At 38.0% G+C, this 20,669-nt stretch overlaps 1 pseudogene; it reads right to left on the reverse strand.

The window, feature by feature from the left end:
* LOC145130382 (RNA-dependent RNA polymerase 1-like) overlaps positions 1-11,844 on the reverse strand; it is a 279,840-nt pseudogene extending 267,996 nt beyond the window's left edge.
* Positions 11,845-20,669: the final 8,825 nt, after the last annotated feature.

The following is a 20,669-nucleotide window of genomic DNA, read 5'->3' on the forward strand; positions in this document are numbered from 1 at the left end:
CGGGTTGAACGATTTGATGAAAATAAAGAATTTATTTATTGTGGGTTGAAAACCCTATGTGCTCACCAGGCTCCTAAGTCTGACCCACTCAGTTTCTTGTATTACAGGTAGTGACACAAGAGTACAGGTGTGATGAACATATGAGAGATTTATGGATTACAGGCTAGTAGAATAATAGATGTTTGTAAGTCATATACTATTTCTGTTTATGCTTATGTATTGTATTGATGATGACATCCCAACCTTTTTAATATAATTAAAATAAAACTCTTCTGAAATGCTTTGATAATATCTTTGTCATATTTTGGGAACAAATTCTGCATATTATACTTCAAAACGATACTCTGATTTTAAATAAATCATAAACAAATTGATGTTTTCTAGCCGTGAAATTGGGGATGTCACATACTTATACTCATCCCATGAATTGTCTCCCAGTTTCAAAGTCACTTCCAACACTACACACAACGATCTCTGGACATATATATGTATGTGTCCCAACAAGCACATATAATTTATTTTTTCTAGACTCCAAAAGGACATTGCATCTTTACTGATGCCCTTACCTCACAGACATATGTCGTATCAAGCATATATTAAACTTCCTTGAGTATTCTTCTAGGATTCCTTTCTACTTCACCCTGCTATCAGCCGAGGAAGAACTTATACCAACATTAATAATTATTGGACGAATACAATTACATGATGCTAAAATCAAACAGTCTGTTAACTGAAAGATCCGATGCTAAAACGGTTAGCCTCGTATAAGATTTGCGCAATAGCGCCAAATCAAGCAATCTAAAACTATTTCATTCTTAGAGCATGTAACCTAATGTATTTGTCAAATAACTAATTAATATCAATATAGGCTCTAAGCAGCAAATAAAAAACAAATTCTAGGCTATAAGGCATCTTAAGTATAAGGAAATTCTAACCTGGAAGTCCTGAAAAGCCCCCTAGCGTACATACTAGCATGCATTTCTAACATTTCACATATCAGCAATCATAACAATATGGATATTTTGGGAATCACTTTCCTTTCTGAGTTCCGGATGACTATATGCATTGCACTATTATTATTTTTCTAAAAAGATTTATTAATTCCTTAGATCCTTAGTTTGAGTCCAGAATCACACGAGTGTTCATCCACTTCTCTCAAACTAGAGCTCTGATACCAACTTGTAACGTCCAATTTTCCAACCCAAATTTTCTATTTTTATTTATTCAAATATATCATAGTATAATTACACTGCGCAGAAATAGGATGTGAATGCGTGTGTGTACAATCGGGCCTTTCCCTTCCCACAAATCATTGAAGTTCCTGAAAAACATTTATAATCAACTGGGTAATCACAAAGCATAGTGAGTTCCCCAAAATAGCATATACCATAATTCATATACGTGCATATATATATATATATATATATATATATATATATATATATATATATAATGTCTTACGATTTGCCAATAATATGTGTATCTTAGACTTACGGGCCAACCATTTCATCTTCAACACAGGTCTATGTGTACTTACGGCCTACCTACCATTTTGTCAACACAGGTCTATGTGTACATATGGCCTACTTGTCATTTCATCAACATGGGTCTATGTGTACTTATGGCTTACTTGCCATTTTTCCAACACGGGTCTATGTGTACTTAGAGCCTACTAGTCATTTCGTCAACACACAGGCCTATAGGCTCCCAAACTCTTTTTTGTTCTGCCGTCATCCCCTAACTAAATCTTAATAGACGATTGAAATATCACAATAGTTACGCACATAGAGACTGCACTTTATACTCTACTAGTACAACCACATTTATACTTTCTACTATACCAATTTTAAGTATATTTACACTTAATCACATAGAGATTATACTATCAGCTCTATTCTACTAGCTCTTTATCCTAACATACATGGACATATATTGTAATACATAGTATAGTGAGATAACTCACCTGACCAGTTACTCTTGTTGGATTAGGTGTCTAAGCCCATAACTATAATTGGTATGTACTTGACCCGATAGTACCATGATCCTTTTGGGTTGCCTTCACCAAATCAACTTGACTGGATGAATTATGGAGAAAGAGGTTAATTATGATTTATTAATATATTATGTGAAGTATATATTAAAAGAGAAATCATATTATTTAATTAATATTGGTTAAGAATTAATTTAGAATTAATTTTGTGGTCAAAAGAGATTAATTAAATTAAGGGGACTGATGTTGTAATTATAAGATAATTGCAATATGGGCTGTGAACTCCTAAAGAAGGAGGTGGACGAAATTCATGTGGAAGCCCACATAGAAATCGTCCATAGGAAGGGTTCTGGAAGGATCATATGGGCTGCTTAGGGCTTAAGCAACCATATTAGGTATTTGACTGAAACCCTAATACCTTAGCTATATATGGAACCCTTGGGACTACCAAAATCGACCACCAGAAACCCTAAAAGGATCTTAGAGCCGATTTTGAGCCTCCTCCTCCTCCTCCTCTCTCTCTCTCTCTCTCTCTCTCTCATATTCTCCAATTGCTTCTTGGTGTTTGTGATCGATTAGAGGTATTACACTTGTGATACTAAAGCTCTTAAATGTTGATTCTACAAGCTACAATTGAAATGTAACATCTTAACTTTGTTTTAATTATGATTTTCGAATTTTATATGCTAGATAGAGGGTTATAGCTTTGGATAATTTTATTGCATGAACAATTAGAGAAAACTAGACCCAAAGCGTTAGGGTTTGCATGTGCACCATAGGATTGTTGTAATGCTCAAAACCCATCAGTGGTATCAGAGCCTAGGTCGTTTTCTATTGTATTTGATGCCATGTTAGAATTGTTCAAAGCTGGAAAAGTCGAAATTTTGGATCTGCAAGAGGGACTCGACGAGTCCATACATGAACTCGACGAGTTCACTAGGAACTCAACGAGTCCAAGCCTGACTCCACGAGTTCTCGGGTCTGTTAGCAGATTTTTCGGGATTTTGACTAAAATTGGGTTAGGACAATTACCATAAACATTTTTAACTTATAAAATTCGATTTTTTTTCAATATGGTAATGATTATCCCCATCCAATTAGAAGATAATTGTCAAATTATAAGATAATTATTGTTTTATATGATAAAGATTAATTTGTATCTTTGATTTGAATTATCTCTTTTTGAAAGTGGATTAGGTCAAATTATGTGATAAATATTATTTATAAGATTATTTAATTATTTTTCAAATTTGATCTAAAAGATATTTTGAAAAGTTTCAAAATTTGTCCTCAAGTTTTGGAATTTAAATTTTAATTAAAAGGTTTTGACTTTGAAATATTTAAATTCTAAACCCTGGAGTTTTAAAAGTTTAAAATTCAAGCCTTATACTATTATACTATTATAAGATTAATAATTATATATATTTATAAGATGAGTCAGTCTTACTGTTAGTAGGCCTCATTCACGAAGCTGGTCTATAAGGGGGTATAAGGATACTGCCTATAAAATGGTGGTTTAATGGGTGTCCACTCTCACCCACCGCTTCCTTGACTGGTGGAGGGTCGTTAGCCGAACGGGTAGGATAGGACAAACTAATTTCTCATTAATAAGTATAATGATTTTATAAAGTAACTAAACGTTTTTATAAATTCCCAATCTTTGTTACTTTAGGAAAAGTTCAATGAATCTCAAAAGAATCTAGGAATTTCAATTCATTTAAAACTTAAATTTCTTTTTTGTTTTTCATGGTGGAAATTGGTAAATCGTCATTTACCTACCTTCAAATTATTTGCAATTAGATTATGGCATCCCTTTTCTGAATTGTAAATAATTGTGTTGGTCCTAGCCCTAATTTCTAATTTGGGTGTTTAATTGGGGATTCTTATCTAATCTAAACTTTGTCTTTTTTCTTTTCAGATGTCTACTCCAAACAACACCGCTTCTGGCTCCAACCCTTCTAGCTCCTTCTCCCTCATGAACCTTTTTGGGAGAATGATCTTCGATGGCACCAACTTCAACTACTAGATTCGTAACATTCGCATGGTGACTCGATACGAGGACAAATAATAAGTTCTCGACAAGGAGCTGAAGGAGGTTAACAAAAATACTGCTACTCCTGAGCAAATTGATGCCTACGAGGCTCATGAAAGAGACGCGACAAAGGTGTCGTGTATCATGCTTGCTACAATGACTGTTGAATTCCAAAAGTCCTACGAGGACTTCTATCCATACGAGATGCACCAAGATTTTATGGAAATGTACCATCAAAGTGCTAGGCAGGAGAGGTACGAGATCATCGCCTCGATGATCACTACGAAAATGAAGAATAGAGAGTCCATCACGGCCCACTTACAGAAAATGCAAAGGTTGGTGGACCGGTTGACGAAGTTGTATGTCAACTTTGACGAGGAGCTGGCCATAGATATTATTCTTCACTCTTTGCCTCCTTGTTATGACCAGTTTCGTATGACCTATCATATGAACAAGGAGGAGGTCACTCTGAGCAAGCTTCAAGGCCTGCTAAGGACTGTTGAGAGTAGTCTGAAAGGAAAATCTGTTAAATCCACTCCTACTATTGATGCCCCTGTCTTGGCTATTGGACAAGGTAAAGGGAAGAAGAGGAAGGTTCCTTCTAAGAGCCACAAGGGAAAGTCCCATGATGGTTACTCTTCTAATGGGACCAAAGATGGTTCTGCTACCCCCTCTACCAACCCAAAAGAAGCAGAGTGCTTCTACTGCCATGAGAAAAGGAATTGGAAACGAAGTTGCCCGAAATATCTGCAAGAAATCAAGGATGGGAAGATAAATCCCACCTTCGCAGGTATTTATACTATTCAATCTAATAACTCGTCACATGCTAGTTCTTGGGTCCTCGATACAGGATGTGGTTTTCATATTTGTTCTGATTTTCAGGGTCTAAGAAGAAGTAGGGATGTGGAGCATGGGAAGATAAACCTGATCATGGGGAATAGGAAAGTGCGCATGTCACCAAGATTGGATTTTATTCTTTAGTGATTAGTAGTGGGTTAGGTTTAGATTTGAATAATTGTTTCTACTTGTCAGAAATGACAAGAAACATTATTTCCTTTCATGGTTTGTATAAACAAGGTTTTAGATTTTCGTTTCATAATGAAATTGGTTCTATTAATGCTTTCTTGAATGGTACATTCTATTTTGAAGCATTGCCTTGTAATGGTATATATCAAACTCTGATGGTTGTATACGACTTAGGAAATAATGTGTTACAAATTGATTCGTCCAATGGTTTAGACAAAGCATGCTTGTGGCATTGTCTTTTTGGACATGTCAATAAGAAGCGCATAGCCCAACTCCAAAAGGATGGAGTGTTGGAGTCGTTTGACCTAAAATTAGATGACACGTGTGAATCTTGTTTACTTGGAAAGATGACCAAGTCCCCCTTTACTGGTACTTGTGAAAGGGGTGAGGTTTGTTGCATCTCATACATATTGATGTATGTGGGCCCTTCAGATCCACCACAAGGGATGCAAATCACTTCCATGTGACTTTTACTGATGATTATAGCAGATATGGGTATATCTACTTAATCAAGCATAAGTCAAAAACGTTAGAAAAGTTCAAAGAGTTTAAACAAGAAGTGGAGAATCAGCTGGGAAGGAAGATAAAGATGTTACGATCCGATCGGGGTGCTGAGTATCTTAGTATCGAGTTCCACGAGTATCTTAAGGAATGTGGAATTGTTTCACAATTGACGCCACCTAGGACACCACAACTTAATGGTGTGGCTGAGAGGCGCAATCGAACCTTGTTGGACATGGTTCGTTCCATGATGGGTCGTGCTTCGTTACCTATCTCATTCAGGGGGTATGCCTTAGAGACTGCCACCCATATCCTTAATCTAGTCCCAACTAAGAAGGTTGCCAACACACCTCATGAGATGTGGACAGCGAAGGTTCCCTCGTTAGCACATATCAAGGTTTGGGGTTGCGAGGCTTTCGTAAGACGAGAGACTCACGGCAAGCTCGAAACTCATAGTGAGCGGTGTATTTTCATCGGCTATCCACAAAATTCCTTTGGATATCTCTTCTATAGATCGAGTGACAATGTTGTCTTCGTTGCGAGGAGATGGGTCTTTCGCGAGAGACAACTCATATGACAAGAGGACAGTGGGAGTCCAATTGATCTTGAAGAGCTTCAAGAGTCAAGCAATGAAGGAACCTCTAACACTAGCGATCAACCTGAGGAGGAAACTCCAGTTGAACAAGTTGACGATTCCTTATCTCCTAGACGTTCCAGTAGAGTTAGTGTTCAACCTGTGTTGTATGGTTTTCATATAAAAACTAAGGGTGATATGTTTAATAGTGATAGTACACTAGTAAGTTTGGATGAACCTAACAACTACAAGGAAGCCATGGCAGGCCTGGAGTTTGCAAAATGGAAAGAGGCGATGGACAGCGAGATTCAGTCCATGTATAAAAATCAAGTTTGGAACTTGGTCAACAATGTACCAGGTCGTAAGACGGTCGGGTGCAAATGGATCTTCAAGAAGAATACCGACATGGGTGGGAAAGTGCACACATATAAGGCACGAGTGGTTACGAAGGGCTTTACTCAAACTCCTGGAGTTGACTATGATGAGACCTTCTCACTAGTTGCGAAGATTAAATCTATAAGGGTTATGCTAGTCATAAATGCGTTTCATGATTATGAAATATGGAAGATGGATGTCAAGACCACTTTCCTTAATGGGAAGTTGGCTGAGGATGTTTACATGAGTCAGCCAGAGGGCTTTGTCGATGCGAAGCACCCTAACAGAGTGTGTAAGCTTGAGAAATCCATCTATGGATTGAAACAAGCATCTCGCAGATGGAATCTTTGTTTCGATGAGAAAGTCAAAGAGTTTAATTTTTAGAGAAGCGAGGATGAGTCCTACGTATATGTCAAAGCTAGTGGGAGTATAGTTAGCTTCCTCGTATTGTATGTGGATGACATACTGCTCATAGGAAACGATGTCCCAACCTTGCAGGAGGTTAAGTCCTGGCTTGGGATGTGTTTCACTATGAAGGACCTCGGAGAAGTTGCTTATATTCTGGGGATATGGATTTTGAGAAATAGGAGTAAGAGACTAATAGGACTTAGTTAAAGTACTTACTTGGAAAAAGTGTTGAAACATTTCAGCATGGAGAATTCCTAGAAAGGGGAGAATTCCTGGCTTGGGAAGTGTTTCACTATGAAGGACCTCTCCCTGATGTGTCCTTCTCTTTGAGCATTGTCAGCAGATATCAAGGGAACCCTATGGTAAAGAACATTCTTAAGTACCTACGCAGGACTAAGGAATGGTTCCTTATCCTCGGTGGGAGTGATGACTTGAGAGTGCGAGGGTATAGTGACGCCAGTTTTCAGACCGACCGAGATAATTTCCGCTCTCAGTCGGGCTGGGTGTTTACCCTAAATGGAGGAGCAGTGACTTGGAAGAGTTCCAAGTAGGAGACCGTGGCTGATTCAACGTGCAAATCAGAGTACATAGTAGCGAGCGAAGCATCGAAGGAGGAAATATGGCTAAAGAACTTCATTGGAGACATTGGAGTTGTACCAGCCATAAAGGAGCCTATGGAGATTTTCTGTGATAACGAGGGTGCGGTCGCCTTAACCAAGGAACCAAGGGATCATGGTCGATCCAGGCACATCGACAAGAAATACCAGTTCATCAGACATCGGGTAGAAGAGGGACACCTCGTAGTGAAGAGGGTATCGTCAGAAGAGAACCCAGCACATCCCCCTACGAAGGGATAAAGTAGGGTTAAGCACTTGCAGCATGCTAGGAGTATTGGGCTGAAGGACGATATTAGTTTTAGTGATTATATAGCTTTTAGAAACTTGTAATAGATAAATTGTAATTAAGATTTGATAATTAAATAAAGGTGTTTTATTTATAAGTAATGTTACTGTCTTGTGTTAATTACTTACTATTGTTTCACTTTACATGTTTTGACTTCCTAAATAATAAGATTATTTAAACTATCCACAGTCGATCATACGTGGGAAGTAAGTATGAAATAAGATTGTAATGAATTGGCTTGTAGATTGTCTAAAGCGTTTAGACATAGCAAAAGTTTGATGCAACGTTCATGAGTGCTCTTGAAATAAGATTTGAGTATTGGATTAAACCCGCACTCACATGAATCACTTCATTGAATTTAATCACGAGTGATTGTGAGATGATAATATTATATAGTCTTTAAACCTAGATATATGAATTGTTGTTTGCGAGTTGGTTGTGCATTGATAATGTGTAAACGCATCAGTAACTTGATGTTATAAAACATATTGTTGTGTACGATTTGATGAGCAAATAGTGCAAGCATATAAGTCGAATGTCGGGCCCGATCAGGACTAAATTGATGTGTTCAATTAAGTTCTATGTCAGACAAATCAGAAATCGGGAAACAAACTGTTGGACAATAAGTATGACCATGTTCCATGTATTTGTCCACACGATATCTTGAGAACGGAGGACTATACGATCCCTTATCTAAAGGACGTGTCAGAGTTCGACAACGACTTTTGAGAGCTACGATTGCTAATCGGATTTTGAAGTCGTACTTGCATTTATAGTTATTAGACTTATCCGAGTGGGAGACTGTTGGATTAGGTGTCTAAGCCCATAACTATAATTGGTATGTACTTGACCCCGATAGTAGCATGGTCCTTTTGGGTTGCCTTCACCAAAGCAACTTGACTGGATGAATTATGGAGAAAGAGGTTAATTATGATTTATTTAATATATTATGTGAATTATATATTAAAAGAGAAATCATACTATTTAATTAATATTGGTCAAGAACTAATTTAGAATTAATTTTGTGGTCAAAAGAGATTAATTAAATTAAGGGGAATGATATTGTAATTATTAGATAATTGCAATATGGGTTGTGGACTCCTAAAGAAGGAGGTGGACGAAATCCATGTGGAAGCCCACATAGAAATCGTCCATAGGAAGGGTTCTGGAAGGATCTTATGGGTTGCTTAGGGCTTAAGCAACCATATTAGGTATTTGACTGAAACCCTAATACGTCAGTTATATAAGGAACCCTTGGGACTACCAAAATCGACCACCAGAAACCCTAGAAGGATCTTAGAGCTGATTTTGAGCCTCCTCCTCCTCTCTCTCTCTCTCTCTCTCTCATATTCTCCAATTGCTTCGTGGTGTTTGTGATCGATTAGAGGTATTACACTTGTGATACTAAAGCTCTCAAAGGTTGATTCTACAAGCTACAATTGAAAGGTAACATCTTAATTTTGTTTTAGTTATGATTTTCGAATTTTGTATGCTAGACATAGGGTTATAGCTTTGGATAATTTTATTGCATGTACAATTAGAGAAAACTAGATCCGAAGCTTTAGGGTTTGCATGTGCACCATAGGATTGTTGTAATGCTCAAAACCGATTAACTCGGAGGATTAACAGCTATCCTTTTGACAATTCAACTGGCAGATAACGCTTTTATCAAGTATTAACCTTTGACACTACAACTTATTAATATCTATGGCAATCTGGTAATGAAGGAAAGATCTTTCTATAATCCCAATGAATACCAAGAATTCTGTCAAATAACAATAAGCTAGACATGACAGTTGGGAGGCAGGATCATTTTGGCAAATAGCTTTTCTGAAACCCAACAACCAAGCCAACGTGCCTATTATTGACACGTTTCTTGTAAGTAGATCAACCACTATTATGAATGGAATCACTGGTAAACCTTATCATAAGTTCATAACAACTACTATGAATATAAATATAAGTTGCACTTTAAGTGTAGCCTAACTTACAATGATTCCTAGTGAAAAGCCAAAAAAAGTCACAAGTAGGACCTCGATACCGAGCACTTCTTTCTGCCCAGACTCTCTACTCATTCAGAGTCATGCTAAAGTAGAATTCTCTGAAATTCCAAAAACCCTCAGAAATCGGACCAAAGAAAGAATAGATAGCAGAGTGGGTATATGGAAGAATGGAGGACTAAGCTTCTATTTATAGGAATCAAAAGTGTATGCACCGCACATACTTACCACGTATGATGTGCACTATGGTGACGTCTCTCCTCTGCTTTGTTGCCACGTCTTGGCTTTCTTGTAGTCAACGTCTCCGTTCTAGAATTTGTGTTCGCTGCACATACAAGATTTAGTTTTCTTCTAAAAATCATATCCTTCTCATAAAAGTTCCATTTTCTACGTTCATTATATCCACGCGTAGCTATCGACGAGCACTACAACTTTCATTTAGGCTCCCTTGGCTAATTCTCACTTTATTTTTAAAGTTATATTTTTAAAGGGCTTAGATTGTTAAAACCCGTATAAAAATCATAACTTCCCATATGACATCCATTCGATTGTCTTTATATCAACATGTTCATATTCATGAGCTCTTTAACTCTCATTTAGATTGTGTCGGCTAAAAATCAACCAATTTGAAATTCGATTTCTGTGTCCACACTGTTGCGCCAAAACTTTGAAAATCATAACTTCCTTATACGAAGTCATATTTAGATGTTCTAAATATGCACGCTCTCGGAATCGTGATTACTACAACTTTTGTGATGATTATTTTGGCTAAAATGTAATACATTTATACTTAAAATTTTATAAGCTAACAGTTTATATTAAATCCTACTGAAGGGTGAAAACATGGTGTTACACAATTTTAGTCTCAAGACTACCACTTCCCGCCGCAGAAGATTAGACAAATAATTCTCCATATTCAAACTTTTTGCATTCATCCAAACACCTCATCATGTTTCTTCCATCATGTAGATAAATCCTTGTTTTTGTAAGTATTTCAAAGAGATTGCTTTTTTGAGTCAAGAAATATTGAATATGATGATTTCACATTTTCGGTTGAGAATAGTTTGAAGAAATAGATAGAGACGTTCTGTTGTCTATATCAAAGGTGAAGAACCTGAGAAATTTAGTGTGAACATTGAGGTTGTACTTTAGGCCCTAATCACAGTATGTATTTTGAGTTTGTTGAGGGTACTACTATAAATAGTGTTGCAGTATTAAGTGTAGATAGAGGAGAGTTCTTACACTTCCTAATTTGTACACTTGATAATTACCTTCCAGACATCAATTGAGCTAAAACAGAATTATTTACATCTTGTGTTCTTTCTATTATCATTTGATTTATGTTGATTTTTCTTAATTACGCAATGTCATTTCCATCGGATCCTACATGTGGTATCAGAATGAAATGCTTGTAACAATCCTGAAAGGAACGGCTCATCTCCAGGCTTATAACCACAGGAAAGCATTGCTTTCATAATGGAGATGATAATAACAGGTGGTAATTTTGTTAACGCCCCGTCTGCTTTTCGAGGATCGGTTAAAATTGAATTAAGTAGCCTTAGTTCTTCTTGTTTTTTTTTCTCAAAAACATGACCTTGGACTCCAAGAGTGGAGAGAAATATGATGATTTTCCTATTGATGTGGAGTAGTCGATACTTGATTACATCAATAACATCAAGCTCTTTTTATCTAAAAAAACTTACACATGCTCTTTCTTAAATAAAGTTCTATTAGATAATTTTAATGTTTCCGGATCAAGAGCCACAACACCTTTGTAGCTAGCATATTTGATTTGATATGCGGATAGAATATATTTGTATCCACATATCTCTGATACCTCTTTCCCAAAGTCCTTGCATATTTTCCCAGTTTCGTTCAATAAAATACACTTCATTCCTAATTTTATACACTCTATCTCATCAATCTTTTCAAGTTCATTTGTTTCAACATTTACACTTTTCTTTGATGAGCTCAAGGATTGCCTCAATCTTGCAGCGAATTTTCCAACTTTTTTAATGCTGATAAAATCCCCCATCCATTTTCATATGACATCGTTATTAAGCTCAACGGCTGAAGCAAACATCAAAACTAAGTTACCCCGTAGCTGACTCTATGAGAAAGTCGGAAGTAGAAACGTTTTTCATTTATGTGTATTCCATTCGAAAGAATGGAGAATTTCCTATCAAAATTTATGGTTCTTCTTTTCTAATTATATTAACATTAGACCTGATTATAGCTGATAAAGGAAGCTTCCAAAAATCTTTTTCCACGAAAGAAACACTTATGAACTGATCAACAACTTGGAAGATATTTGAAGAATCCATAATAACCTAGAAGATAAAGGAAGGGTCTACAACATACTAGAAATCTCTGGAAGAGTATGGAACATTCTAGAACACAATGGAATCCATAAGAATGTCCTAAACATCTCTAGGATGCCGAAGAATAGTCTAGAACATCATGGAAAATTGTAGATAGGTATAGAGAATGTAAGAATACTCTAGAACAGGCATGTATGGTATAAAATTCTATAAACCTCCTAAGAGGAAGTGTAAGTTACCTATAAATAGGGGTGAAGCTCATCATCAACTAAAGGTCCTGGTATGCACCCATGTTGTACTAATGAACAAAATTTGTACGTTAAATGGTAGAGGAAAATTCGGTTCCATAATCGGGACTAGATCCAACGTTTTAAAAAACTGTCACCTAACTCAAACTTTAACTGAAATTTGTTTTTTGTAACACGCCGCCCAAAGTGGTGAGCGAATTTCGAAAATTCAACATCATGTTGAAATTTCAAACACAAACGAGATGATTATGCTATCAGACCTTCTGTGAAATCCGTCGTCCTACACCAAAGGTTGTCCAGAAGGATCTCTATAGTAAGTACCAGAGTGTCATGTGGCTTTTTGGTATACAAAGGGTAAAATGGAGCACCATATACCTATTAAAAAACAAAACCAATGTAAGTAATATACCCAAAAAAAATACATATATAATATTCAAGATTGAGAAACCTTCAAATTCATGGGAGGAAAAACGAGAAGGGATAGGGGAAAACTATAGGTTGGTTGCAAGAGAGGAAAAATGAGAATGGTTTCTGATATGAGGTTCATTTAAGCTTATCAACACACATGAGGTTCATTGGATCTCACCCAAACACATACACACACCAGACCATTACCACTGCCGACTATCCTTCTGATGGAAGCTACATATTGATCTCCCTCTCTTCTATATCACACAACACTTCCCTTTCTCAACTGCAACAAAACTTTCAATTTTCGAAGTTTCTTTTTTTAATGAAAAAAACATTTAATTTCTAGGTTTCAATTCTAAAGCTTGGGTATGGGTATTTTTTGATGAAAAGATGAGAAGATAAGTGAATCACTAATACCTATGCTTGTGAAGTATATGAACTATAAAGCTTGGGTATGGGTATGTGGCCCTATTTTTATATTTATTAATAATAACTCTAAAAAATGAAAGACAAATAGAAACCAAATAAATCAAGGGTATATTAGTGTTTTCAGTTATTCGAGGGACCAAATACGCAACAAAAGATGCTCAAAAGGATCATATATCCAAGTTTTTCAAGGTTTGAACATGTTTCCTGTAAAAATGTAAACCACAAGGACCTTTTCTACAGTTTTGTCTATATCTAATATGATATACTAGGAATACTCACCAAGACCACATATTGTTGTTAATCATGTAGTCTCTAAAAGCAAACATGATCGCTATCTTTTGAAACTCGATATCGAGTTTTGAAGTTGAAACGAATGGTCCCCCGCCCCCATTGTCTAGAGGCTAATATTCAAAATTTTGGGTTTTGAAGTCGAAATGAGCAGTCCCTATTATGGGTACCAGAAAAGAACTCCAACTAACCAAAAATACAATCATTTTAATCAGTTAAATTTCAAAATTCTATACTTAATTGTACTTTCCTTAAGGGTAATCAAGCCTGTTATAAGTAGGTTTTCTTAAATGGTTACATTAGGGTTTAGGGTTTATGGGTGGGGACTTGGTCCAAACTCCATAAGTAGGCCTTCTGAGCAACTCTACTTTGATGTACCTATCCACCACCCAAAAATCAAACCCAATAAGATCAATAAGAACAACCCCTGTCAAGGATCACACAAATAAACATTTGAAACAAACAATAAAAATTTTACAATATTCAAAACCAGTTAAAAGTAAAACACAATTCAACAAGGAAAAAAATATTGCAGATTCATAAAACCAAGTTCGTCGTGACACAAATCCAAACAACTTCAACTTCTTATATCAACATCGATCTCAACTAAGCCCCCACTTCCTTCTTTCTTTTCTTAATTTCAATAAGACATTGATATACGCACCAGGGAAAACTGATAACATTACCATGTTTGCGTTTGGGTTTGGTTGGCATATAAGCTAGACGATATGTAATAAGGTGATAACAAGTAGATGCTTTCGCTTTAATAATTTCCATATCATCTTTTTCCTTGTAAACCCAATCCATAACATGCACCTTAAATCTTCCAACAACAAATCAAGTGCATAGGGATCCTGTAACATCCCAAAATTTGAGGCCAAAAATTTCATTTTTAAATTAAGTAAATCATAAAATATGTTATCAAAACATTGTTAATATTACATCAGGTTTGAACCACAATGTAGTGTATCAAAATCATAACATCATAAGTGATAGAAATCATAGTACAATCCCAGAAGCTCATTGCGGAAATCATGTGTGAGTGTGTGATGCGCTGCTACACCGCCGGCTCCTTCCCCTTAGACGAAGAGGTACCTGAAACCAAAATTGAAACTGTAAGCACAAAGCTTAGTGAGTTCCCCCATCATACCACATACCATATAATATCATCGGTATCTTTCAACCGGTAACTGTCATCGGTATCTGTCGACCGGTAACTGTCATCGGTATCTTTCAACCGGTAATTGTCATCGGTATCTTTCAACCGGTAACTACCATCGGTATCTTTCAACCGGTAACTGGGGACTATCTCACCCCTACCACTATCATAAAATAACAAGATATAATCATACAGTCAGGCATAACTAGGTACTGACCTACCCTTCGTTCCTAACGACCGATGTCAGGGAAAGACTAGACCCTACCACTACCATTAACACACATAACATATCACACAGGCATATTTCATGACCCAAGCACATAATCATACGAAGATAATTATCACAAAGACGATTATCTACCAAACACCCTTGTTGGTGGGCCGACATTGTGGCCTTAGACCCACCCCTACTGGAAGGTAACTCACCTCGTACGAGTAGCTGCTGATAATCTATGCGGGAAATCTCTGTCTGCTGCTGCTCCGGAAATCCTCCGGCTATAATCCCCACAAAACACTTAGTCAGAATCTGATATCTATTCTTAGGGTAAAATGACTATTTTACCCCTGACCAATTCTAAGTTAAAGTCAACTTCCAGTTGACCTGACTCGCCGAGTTGGTTCGCCAACTCGTCGAGTCCTTATCCTTTTAATTGTCCTCATCCACGTCTCTACTTGTCGAGTTTAGCAATGACTCGACGAGTTCCTCTTCTATTCGAACATCGAATGAACCTTCATCCGACTCACCGAGTTGTATGAACAACTCGTCGAGCTTATCCTCATCCTATGAACCAGTCCTGTCCTCGACTCGCCGAGTTGTATGAATAACTCGTCGAGTTCATCTTCAAATGTTGGGAGATTGCCTTGGACTCGCCGAGTCTGCTCATGCACTCGCTGAGTCCTATGAACTCCAGGACTATGGCTTAGCCCAATACGTTGGGTCACTCCCCTGGACCCTCTAAAACTCTTCCAATCACTCGTTGGATCCCTTTGATCCTCAACAGAAAAGGGGAGTCAAGCCTCGGACTCGTCGAGTCCCAAGAACGACTCGCCGAGTCGAGTATGTCCAAGTCTCATTTTTCGTTTTCTGGTGTACAACCCTTGTCCAAATGGTAGATCTAGGTCCCTAAACTCGATCTAGCACGTAAAGTTATGAACTTTACGTGCATGCATGGGACTTTGAGCCTAAAAGGCCCTAAAAGAGACTCTTAAGTTGCATGGGGGCTTCCATGGATGCAAAAGCTGCCCTTTTCTGCCTTGTAACTCCTTCATGGACCTAGATCTGAAGCCTTAACCCCCAACCATGCTTGCAATCATGGTTGGTCAGCAAGAATGGCTTATAAAAGCCCTAAATCTCCCCAAAAAGGGATATAGCAAATGAACAAGCAAGGTATCGACTTTATACCTTCTGGAAACGGCAAATGATGCACAAACTTGAACTCCTTTGGTCTTCTCTTGATCCCTCTAGGCCCTTCCTTCTTCCTTGTGATCAAAATCACCAAAAATCACCACAAATGCCTTTAGATCTCCACACACACAGTTAGGGTTTGCTATGGGGGTTTCTGGAAGCAATAGGGACGAAGGGTGGCTGAATGAGATGCTTAAATAGGGTACAAACCCTTAGATTAGGGTTTTGTCCAGTCAGAGTCTACTCGTCGAGTCTGGACGCCGACTCGACGAGTCTGTCATTTAAATCTTGTGTTCAATCCACTTCTACTCGACGAGTTGGGCCTTCAACTCGCCGAGTCCCAGGCAAAAAATACAAAATACTTAAAGAAAATACATACCAGGAACCAGGTGCTACAGTTACTCGCCATGGGGTGCTGGTCTCTATTTTTTCAGACCGTGATGTTCGGTTCACCTCCCGTTTCTGGCAGAAATTCCACGAGGAACTGGGCACGAGGCTACATTTCAGTAACGCTTATCATCCACAGACTGACGGCCAGAGCGAGCGGACCATCCAGACCCTCGAGGATATGTTGTGGGCATGCGTCATTGATTTTGGTGAGAGTTGGGACTCCTACCTACCCCTTGCAAATTTCTCCTATAGCAACAAATTTTATTCCAGCATTGGTGCTCCGCCTTTTGAGTTGTTGTATGGGCGGAGGTGTCGTACCCCAGTCTGTTGGGCTGAGGTTGGTCACCGGGTCATCGGTCAGACCGAGGTGGTTCTCCATACTACCGAGATGATTCAGCAGATCAGGAAGCGATTGCATACTGCTCAGAGTCGGCAGAAAAGTTATGCCGACCGACACCGATCCGAGTTGGAATTTCAGGTCGGCGATATGGTGTTGTTGAAGGTCTCACCTTGTAAGGGTGTGATCCGCTTCAGGAAGAGGGGAAAGTTGGGTCCCCGATATGTTGGGCCATTTCGGATTATTGCCAGGGTTGGCAAGGTGGCGTATAGATTGGATCTTCCGTAGGAGCTCAGTCATATTCATAGCACTTTCCACGTTTCGCAGTTGCGAAAGTGCATATTAGACAAGGATTTTGTGGTATTATTGGACAACATTCAGGTCGATGATCGCCTGAAAAATGTTGAGAGGTCGGTGGCTGTTCTGGAAATGAGGGTAAAGGTCATGCGCAACAAGGAGGTGCCTTTGATAAAGGTACGGTGGCAACATCGGAAGGGGTCCGAATGGACCTGGGAGCCGGAGGCTGAGATACGGGAGCATTATCCGGATCTGTTCACTGCAGCAGACTTCGAGGACGAAGCCTAGTTCAAGTGAGGGAGAGTTGTAACATCCAGATTCCCAGGTATGAAATTTTAAGGATTTTATGCATTTTTGTTTGATTTGGGAGGCTCCAACTCGTCTTGTAGAAACCAAGAAGGCCGCGTACTTTATAAAACCTACTCGACGAGTTGGAAGGCCCCAACTCGACGAGTTGGTGGTTGATTATGAAACCCTAAATTTTAGCGTGTTGCACACTATTTAAAGACGTTAAGTCTCATTGTTGACCTCCCTTATCGCCTCCGTTGTCCAGAAAACCCTAGATTGTGCAATCTCTTAATTTTGAGTGTGTGTGAGCTTAAAGAGTGTCTTTTTGGTGTTTACTTGAAGAAACTTGAAGTTGGTGGTGCATAGCTGAAGGGAGGAGTTGTAGATCCGGTATCTTCTCTGTTTTTGCAACCATTTTGAGGTATAAAGTCAATACCTTGGCCTTTTGTTGCTTAGATCTTCTCCTATGGAAGTATATTGTCATTCTTGGTTCATATTGGAGTCAATCTTGGGATTAGGCATTACTTGAAGTTGCCACTTCAGATCTGGATGTCTTGTGGCTCCTTGGGCTTAAAGTTTCAAGCTTTATCAAGTATTGGCCCTCCTTTATTCCCTAAGTCCCTTAATAAAGCTTTGATTGAGTGTTTTAGCCCTTTGATGCCATGCATGAACGTAAAGTTAGCAACTTTACATGGTATCTCATTCCTAGTGGACCAGATCTATAGTTTAGGGCATTAGAATTGCTTGGAAAGTGGTTGAACGTGTTAAGACTAGGAAAACTCGACGAGTTGCCTTGCCAAATCAGCGAGTTGGCTCAGGGCTTCCCCGACCTTATGGATATTGTGCGAACTCGACGAGTTGTTGTGATAACTCGACGAGTTGACTAGGGTTTTCCCGATCTTCTGAAGACTGATGGAACTCGACGAGTCGGTAGATGCAATCGACGAGTTGGGTCAGCATGGGTTGTTGACCTTGACTGTTGACTTTAACTTTGACCATGGTTGACCAAGTTTGACTTATGAGGGCATTTTGGGTGTTTCGGGATTTTGATGAAGTTAGTCACATGGTGGTTGTAGGAAGTTGAGTTCGGAGGTGTGAGTTGGGATTTGATCTTACCGGTTCAGCACTACTTGTGAGGTGAGTTCTCCTTACTATACTAACAGGGTCGAAGGCACCAAGGTCGGTCCTTTGGATTGTATCCTAGTTTATCGTATGATACTATGAGTAGTGATCTGTTAGATTTGTATCCTAGTGTATGATGCTATGATTTGATGATCTGTTAGACCTGTGTGATTATTGTATGTGCTATCTAGCGTTTGATATTTATGTGATATTATGTGATGGCGGGTGGGTTGAGGCGATCCTGCTGTGTGCTGAAGGCCAACAGACCCAGGTCGACCTGGATAGACTGAAGTCCCAGTAGGGCGGACCAGTCAGGCCGAAGGCCCGGAGAATGGTCCAGACAGGCTGAAGGCCTAGTAAGGCGATCCAGACATGCAGAAGGTTCTGTGAGTGGGCCAGGTAGGCTGAAGGCACGGTGAGGCGGTTTGGTCATGCTGAAGACTCTATACGCATACTGTTTGTTTATGATATTGTTCTTGTGTTGGTATTTTGGGGGAAACTCACTAAGCTTCGGGGCTTACAGTTGTGGATTTTGTTTCAAGTACTTCGGATGATCGTGGAAAGGCGAAGGCTTGATCGTGCACCTCCTCACATTTTATGTTATGATTTCTGGACTTCTCCGATGTTAAACTATTTTGAAAACAATTTGTAATAAATGGTGGTTTTTGGATATTTAAAAAGTTAATTTTTATGAATTTTATATATATATATATATATATATATATATATATATATATATATATATATATATGCGAATTAATAGAAAATAGTCAATATACGATGTTGGAAACATCTGTTTTTCAAATGTGTTGCTTATTAACGTATCATGTTAGATTTGTATTTGGTCTAATTATTAATTAATTTAGAGACATGTAGAATTCGAATAAATTTAACATGTGAAAAATTACCCAAAAATGACTCGTCGACTCTTTGACCCAAAATCGACCCACTAACCCGTGTAGCCATATACTTAAACGGGTTATGTGGGTTGGGTTGGATAAATATATTCTGACCTGCCAACCCACCAACCCATGATTAGCCAACCCGAACCCAACCCAATTATCAGGCCTAGATGAATTTGATTTATGTCGAATCAATGAGGATATGCAAAACAACACATTTTTTTCTTAAATTTCTAGCATTTAGATTAAGAGGAAAGATGATATATTGATGATCAGGATAAAGTAAAAAAAGAGGTTGGTAGCAGATTTTATGATCTTTGGGTTAAGTATAATAATAGCAAGCACCTTCATTTCTTTCTTTATCATAGTATTTTATTTTATTTCTTCTTTATACAGCTTTGTACTTTGAAAATCTACATCCTAATAGAAAACAATTTTCATGTTATAGTTAGGTAAATTTTCCAAAGTACAATATGCAAATAAACAAAAAGGTGAGAGAAAAACACTACAAATGTATAGATATTTCAAAGTATAATGCCTTAGAGATTTTTTTTTGTGTGAAAGTACAATGTTGTCATAGAAAGAAGTGAAAGTATAACCTTGTGATAAACAAATAAATGAAAGCATGTTGCCATTTCTTGAATATAGCCTATGATTCTCTGGAGATTCTTGATCCTAAAGGTAGCATGTATTGTCGATTAGGGTGTTTGTTCAGATCCACCACTATGCAGCTTGTCTATATATCTTACCTACATGCACTGCTCACCCTGATGGTATCCCCTTTACACTCCGTTCCTGAGTTCAACTTAAAGAGAGAAAAAATATAACATGAATGGAAATTGTTGGGGTTCGAAGGTTGTGATGTGTTGAAGGCTTCTAGTTTGTCTTGTATGTCGAATAGTTGAATGTATTTTATTTGAAGGACTTACATTTAGTTTCGAAGCTTTAGAGTCGAAAGTCCTTATACTTTTTATGCTTTCAGTTTTCCCTATAAATATGGGAAAGATACTTTTAGGGGTGAAGAACTTTTCTCTGATTTGTATTTGTATTCTCTCTGAACCTCTTGTATTCAACTGATAAGCAATAATATCATGCCATACATATTATATTTAGATTACTTGTTCTAAATCATTTCATGCTCTGATTTTGTTTTAAATACTCGATTCAATCGACACTAAAATTGGTATCAGAGCAGGAATCAAACTGTTTTTTATCTAATTTTCATTTGTTTCAAAAGTATTTTGAATCTCGTTCTTAGATTCA

The sequence above is a fragment of the Lactuca virosa genome, chromosome 8, assembly GCF_052849685.1.
Source record: "Lactuca virosa cultivar CGN04683 chromosome 8, Lactuca_virosa_CGN04683_v6, whole genome shotgun sequence".
Lineage (NCBI taxonomy): Eukaryota > Viridiplantae > Streptophyta > Magnoliopsida > Asterales > Asteraceae > Lactuca > Lactuca virosa.